This window comes from Pinus tabuliformis, chromosome 7, assembly GCF_031772625.1.
Source record: "Pinus tabuliformis cultivar Carrire ecotype Pingquan chromosome 7, CPIR1, whole genome shotgun sequence".
Taxonomy (NCBI): domain Eukaryota; kingdom Viridiplantae; phylum Streptophyta; class Pinopsida; order Pinales; family Pinaceae; genus Pinus; species Pinus tabuliformis.
In genome coordinates, this window is record NC_142293.1 from 21,804,563 (window position 1) to 21,812,457 (window position 7,895).

Below are 7,895 nucleotides of genomic sequence, written 5' to 3' on the forward strand. Positions count from 1 at the left end.
GATGATTATGATTTTGGCAAGGTCACTTTCCCTATATTTAGAGGGATTTATGGACAAGCCATGTTGAGTGGATTATAAGGATGCAACTATTGATGATGTTTGATTGATGGCCCTCTCATTTATCAATGTAAGAGGGAGTTTACTTTTGAATTCAAGATGGAAAACCTGGTCTTGATGCACTATTCCCTGCACTTAAAGGTTTGATGAGATGGAAAAGTTGATGTCTGCATATGTATATCTTATGGGATCCCTGGTGTTCTTGATAAACGCCCTATCAGTCATATGCCTCGCTATGAAGACCTGAGTCGATTTATGGATGAGCCTCATATATTGGATAGTTTCTTATTGAGATATATTTGTGATTCTATTATCTATAATCTGAGGTGCACTGCTGGAATCTAATATTCCATGAATATTTTGATGTTGGATCGAAAGAGCACATCTAGTACTATATCTATTGATTCGATTGATCTGGAAGCACTATTGAGGTTGAATGTATATAACAAGAAGTATGGCTTAGTATGAAGCCAGTTGGTTGAGGAAGCTCTTCAGTGAGCCATTTGAGCACATGTTGGTAACCACTATTGTATATTGTGATATTCTTGAGCGGGATTCATTTTTTAGAGAATATGTGTTCCACAACAGCTCCAAGTGTTTGGTACCGATTTATTTTGATAAGGAACATTGAAAAGCTACCAAGCTCTATCATTGTTGGTTGGATGAGCAAATTACTGCCATCCTTACATATCCTCTTGGTAAGGTCAAGATTATCTTTCTTCATAGAGAGGTTGGGAGTTGTGGATGGACCCTACTAGGAGGGTATCGATTGAACATTGAGCTCTGGGAGTTCTGGGGGCTTGGGATACTTCTTGAAGCTATGAGTGACCATAGGATGAGTGGTTCACCTTCTCCTATAGGTGTGTTGTGTGTAGGGTGAGTGGTTCACCTTCCCATACAATTGATGATATATGCATAGGATGAGTGGTTCACCTTCTCCTATGGCATATGAATAGGATGAGTGGTTCACCTTCTCCTGCGGATACCCCCGTGAGAGATGCATATAGGCATATGTTGGTTGTCACATGTGGTCATGTCAGTGGGATGTGGTTCATCCTTTCCCCACATGTAGGATGCTCATTCCCTACGAGTGGTTGACATGTCAGTGGGGCGTGGTTCATCCTTTCCCCACATGTAGGATCTTTCCTACGATTGTTGGTTGTAGGATGTGGTTCATCCTTTCCCTACTATCAATGGTTTTCATGCCCGTAGGATGTGGTTTATCCTTTCCCTACGATGGTTGTGACATGTGACTGTAGGATGTGGTTTCCTTTCCCTACGTGTGGTTGTGAGCGGGATGTGATATATTCTTTCTTTGTTGTTGCCCTAGCATCATCCTACCCATGTAGTCCAGGACACATGGGAAGTACCTCTCATCTGGCCAATGAGTTGGGAAAAGTGGATAGGGACCATAACACTACTGATGGACGCATCGTGTACTGTCGTACTCCCTATGTCTAGGATGCATGATGTTCAACAAAACTTGATCACTTGGGATCAAGTTTGATTATGGTTCTACACCTGGTTATGTGGACTAACTTTTGTCAATGGAGAGTGGTAAGGTCTTGTGATTCACTCTCAATCTATTCTTCTTCATTATCTATATCAATGTTCAACAGAGTTGAGATGGGATGCAGAGATGGTTCATGATGACATAATGGCATGGATAGACAGGTGGAATTCTCCCTAGTTGAGAGGGAGTGTTAAAATTGGCAACTAGGGCCAAATTCCACTTTGGGCAGCTCCTTTGAAGAAGATAATTGTGGCATTGAATTCCTCTTTTCAAGAGGACCAAAATCGACCTAAAGATCATCAAATTAGGACAAGAAGAAATGTGTTTTTGAATTTTATGCCCACTCATATGCAAATTGTCAAGTTCAACCTCACCTCCATGTAGGCTCATAAAGCCCAAACGTCATGTCTCTTGACCCTCAAACACTTGTATATATAGAGGTGCCTCCAACCTCATTTGTCACATCCAAGGGCTCCCATGTATGTCTAAGGTAGCCGATTTCTAGAAGGACGAAGGGTTATTTTGTTTTGGGTTATTCTTTTGCAACAAGGTTGAGTTTCTTAGGCAGGAGGCCAAGGCTGTCAGGAGCAAGTCTGGGCTGATTTGATCCATGTTCTAGGCAGTTTTTATCCTTCTTTGCAGGTTGAGATCCAACACGAAGGTAGTTGCAGGTCTAAGGGCTGATCTAATAAAGTTTTGGGCATGATCCTTGTGGTAAAACCCTCCTAGAAGTAGGTCGCACTTGATTGGGCCACTTACATCCAGGTTGCAAGCCTTAATTACCGAGTTCAAGAGGTTGAGAAGCTACAGATGGAGGTTGCAATCTGTTATACTTGAACAGTAGGTTGGATGGATCATTTATGAGGCTCAGAAGAAGGCTAAAGGATAGCGAGTTGTTGGAGGGATTGTTTGAAGGGAAGCGCGCAATCAAATCTTAGGTCTGATGGGTATGAACAGGGTGTTATAAGCATAATGTATTTGTGCCCTAACCAATGTCCAAAATTGCATAGAAGAAGACATTAGCTCTTGGAGCATTCAAAGAATGCCAAAATTGTAGATTGTTTGGGCTATCTCCTTGTCTAAGAGCAATGTTATTAGATCTTCAATTAGCAAGTCATTTTTATTATACTCTCTCTCTCTCTCTCTATTGAACATTTGATATTTTTAATAAGAAGAATTGATAAAGGGTTTCCCCATCTTGGGGTTTTTCCCTAGCTTGAGCCAATTCATGTGTTCTCTTGTCTTGGCTTGTCTTCTGCATTTATGTTGGATGGCCTTTCATCAGTTATTGTTATAAGATAATGGTTAATGTGATTGCTAATGGATCAATAGAACTAATAACGGGCTAATGAAGTAACTGACTTAAGCAAAGAACATGTTAACTCAAAATTAATATGAATGCATTATTTGACCATGGGATATTCATTAAACAGTTCTCAACATGGAAGTCTCATGGTTTTTCACTAGTTCACGTTTCTCGATGTGGTACATGCTTCCCAATGCATGTGGTCTCGAAAGGAAAAAAGTCAACTTGTTCTCAGATTGCTCAAAAAAAAAAAAAAAAGATGACGTGCCACATAGAAATGTTTCAAAAATGTGAAGGCGTCATCAAGAAAAATGGCAATCAAAGGTAGTCCAACAACAAATGGGGGTTCTAGATGGTAGAAAAGGGTCAAATCTTGGCCAAATGAGACATGCAACACATCAAAATTTATCTACATAATCGGATGAACAAAACCCAAGTGGCATATTCCTCATTTTCCCTAGGGTGGTGTAGATTCTCATTAGTTGCATGATGACATCCTCACTAGATGCCACACAGAGTTGAGAGACTTGTCATGAAGGGGTGAAATTGACATCAAAAGTTATGTAAAATATTAGCTAGACAAAACCCATGTGGTGAAATTCTCAAGGGCATTGGAGATCTAGCATCCGAGCAAGGTGATGTCATTCCTTTGTGATACATGGGGGTCATGCTAGCCATTGTGATGGGCCAAACTAGTAGTTTGAAGTCAAAAGGTGGAAGGTTGACCCATGTGTGGACAAAAAGTAGTTGTTGTAAAGCAAAATCATCTTCCTTTCAACCAAATCAAACTTCCTTGGACCGAGTTGAATTTATGTGGACCAAATCAAGCCAAACAAAGTGGAGCGAGCTACCCCAACTACCCTTTGGAGTCTTCTTGAGCAAGATATTAAGCATCTTTTACTATAATTCTTCACTTCTTGCCTCTTTGACGTCAAATCAAAGGGAACATTTCACTTTTAAGGGTCAAATCAAGCCAAGTTGAATTCCTTTGTGGGCAATTTATTGTAATAAAAATTTAGTTATTGAATTTACTTAATCTCGAGGTTGCAGATGATAAGTAAAAAATATTAGTTTGAGAGTGACGTCCAATTAGTAGTTACAAGAGAAATTATAAAAGGTTAGTCCCTCCTCTCATTTGAGTGGTTGTTAAACTATGTGATCGCTCATGACATAATAGAAATGTTATTTGCAAACACTTTGTATTCAATTTGTGGGTTGGATTTTTCTACTTTTCTTTTTCTTCATTTTCTTGTAACATGGCTTAATAAAATAAAACACATGTAAGGGTTACACAGAATTTGGAGGGACAATCCACCAAGGGGCTAAATAGTCACATGGAGGATACAATCAACACATCAATTTTCATTGCAAGCTTGTTGGAGGTTGAAGAATTATTTTACCCCACAGTCAACCTGATGATTGGGGACACTTTGCTAGAAATTTCTTCTAGTTGGATCTAGAAACTTCTGGAGTTTTTAGACATATGTGGAGGTGATACAATCTTCTAGACCCCAAGCTCACTTCACTGTCCAGATTGCAAGACTGACTAAAGAGTGATATGACTCACAACCCAACACTTGAGAGGTAAAGTTGTGGCCAACGTAAGTATATCTCAACAACCATTTTCTTATTTATTAGTTTTCATTTTTTAGATTTTATCCCATGTTTAGCTAGTAACCCTTGCAGTTATGAGAATAAAGTTTAAATTTAGTCCAAACGATCAATATACCTTGTTTTAAGCTTTTAAACACATACATTTCATGGGCATGTTGAGTTGTTTTTGCAAATCTACATTTAAATTACAATTATACATCTTCGGATTTTGCAAAAATCCAAGGGACAAGGGCTTCTCCAAGTAAGTTCTCATCTTAAAAACCTTTGTGATAGTTTTCAGATTTGTATTTCAAGTTAATATCATTAATTTTGAATTATTTTAAGCATATTCTAGCAGCTAAAAGTTTAGTTTATAAGCTGGAATTTATTTCTAGGTTTTTACCCAATGAGACTCTGATCCAAAAACCAGTTTCTAGCTAGTTGAAAGCTCATATTTATTGCATATCTAAAACTTAGGAAGGACCAGTAATGATCTAATATTGTTGTCCTAGCTTCCCACCCATATATTATCAATCTATAGTGGTTAGGAACTATTGGGTGGCCCTATAAGAGGAGATTTGCTATTATTTTCCATATTTTCTGTAGATTTCATATCTACAGTCACAGGAAAGCAAGCAAAATCACATAGAAAACTTCTTTACCAAAGATTCAATTCAAGAATAACTTACAGATTTGTTAAAAATATAAATTTTTCACTCCTTTGAGCTATTTTCATGTTATTTATCTTCTGTTTTGAGTGAATCATGTTGATGGTCTACACTATTTCCCTGCATAATCTAAATTTATATATCAATAAATAATTAACTCCTCACTTCACCCAAGACCCCGTTCAAGGCACTAGTCTACCAACTATTAGGTGAAGCACTTTATACAAGGAATATTCCCATAGCCATTCTAGTAGGAGTTGGCCTTGAAGAGTGGGGACTCATACCAAGGCGACAGTGGGCACTAGTTCTGTGTGTCCCATTTTAGCAGTTTGCAAGGACCTTGTCAAAACTGCTAGTTTGGGTGGTAAGAGGACCAAACCCACGTGTAGCTTCATTGTCATAGCTCATAGAAATTACAACTATAGCGTGGCCATGGAAGCGGACACAATAGGAAATAATAATGGCCTCATTTCTTCTTTTCAAACAATGTAAATGATGTTTCTCAAGCCAACACTATTCTTGCTTTCCTCCACATTCACCTTATCATAACTCAAGCTCATAAATGTTTATTCTTGCCCAATAGTTTCAGAGAAAGTCAACTTTTTGTCAGATTCAATCTTCACATTTGGGTTGTTTGCATCAAGCAATTCAATCGTTATATACAACTTATTAGACCTTTGTACCCATTTGACTTACATATTTCTTGAATTTAGAGCATACCTATAATTCAGAAAGTAACCTGAATGCATTACAGATGAAGAATGTTAGTTCTACTTTTCCCACAATTTCAAAGTTGATGAGCAATCATGCACAAATGACCATGTGACCTAAAAAAAGGCTTTTGGATGGAGAATAGTCTAAAAGTTCAGACTTTAGACTTTCGTGATTCATCTTTGATTGATTATATTGTTATGGTCACACGTCCAACGGTAATAAAGTATTTCAAACCTTTTAGTATACAAGTTTTCTTCTTAGTTGAAATCCCATTGTTTGTACTCTGAAATAGTATGAGGCCTATCCCTTCTTCTTGGTTTTGGCCTTTCCATATAGTAAAATATTAGTCTTCTAGTTTCTTCTCAATATTAACTACTTCCATAAGATCAGTGAACCCAAGTTCTATGAAAAACTTACTCCAGGTAATGTGTTCAATGATTTTACATCATCGAGAACTTTTCTATAGTAAAATATTAGTCTTCTAGTTTCTTCTCAATATTAACTACTTCCATAAGTTATTGTTTTGAGGCTTCTGCGATTTGTACTTTGTGTATAGTTTTCTTCCAGAGTTCCCGCATCCATAATTATTTGAAACCAAGTTCTATGAAAAACTTACTCCAGGTAATGTGTTCAATGATTTGTGCTAGCAAGAACTTTTCTCATATCAATCAGATTACCAAATTCTCTACTAAAGTGAAGTGGTTCAGAACAAACATGTTTGCATCCATTATTTGTTAGGATTGCAACTCTCTCTCTTGTAGCTCAAGTATTATTTTTGGCCTTTTAAAATGGCTTAACAAGCAATTTGAAGGGAAATGTATCATGATATAAGTTGAGATATTCAACCAAAATTAACTCATCCTTTGTCAAGCATTTAACTTGTAAAATGTGTTTCCTCGCAACTTCATGTGTCGACAATTGATTAACAATTGACCAATGCCAACATGTCATATCATGCATACCATCACATATGAATGACCTTCGACCATGACATCACCACCAATTGTTGCAGAGAAAAAGAGACAAGGTTGTATATAATTCTTAACAATATAACTTCAAAAGCTTTTATTTAAATATGTATATCATCGACTCCAAATCCACTGGCCTCACATGGTAATTGGATACAAGCTTATCTAATTGAAGTATATGACCCATTGGATAGTGGAATAAATGGAATTTGAGCAAGATCCCTTCCTCTCATATTTTTTATCCTATATTTAATCCTCATTTTCCTTTCTTCTCCTTGAATCTTCTATCTTGATGATGAATCTGATTATTTGATTCGAAACATCGACCTATCGAAATGTCCACTCCGGAGTCTACTCTGGAATATCACTAAGGCAATCAGATTCTATGTTTACCTTAAGACAAGACTCAAATCCACTATGACGGCTAGTCAAACATTCATAAAGAGAAACAAGTTAGGACCTTATCCAATCCAAGCCTAAGTTGTTTAAGTCAATATTGACTTCATCAAATCGATCAAGATTCTTGGACCAAGTGCGTGCATGCCTAAAGCAACTGCTAAGTGATTTGACAAAGAGACATCCATTTGTAGATAACCAACACCAAGATGCCTATTTATTAAGTCATCAGGTAAAAGGATGTGTAACTGATCATTCCAACCTCATAGAAACATGAACAGGAGAACCCAGCATTTATCCTTTCCCTCTAAAGTCCTGCAAGGAGAAACATGTAATTTGGAAAGAATCGTTCATGACAATGGAGAGAAAAAACCCTAATACTTCCCCACCTGATGGAGCAAAACTCATATAAATTGATAGAACTCTTTTCAGGTTGCTTTGACAACAGTGAAGTGACATTGTACTATAATAGAATCATAGATGTTACCATATAACAATCCATCAAAGCTTTTAGCTACATAATTAAAGAAAGAGCGTTCACACTTACAGAACGTGGAAGCATGCATAACTTAATTGATAAAAAATACCTTGAAAGGTAAATATGTTTGGTTTCTGAATAGTAAGACCAGGAAAGAATATATCTTGAGTGCTGGTTAAAATATACAAAAGACAGTACTGCC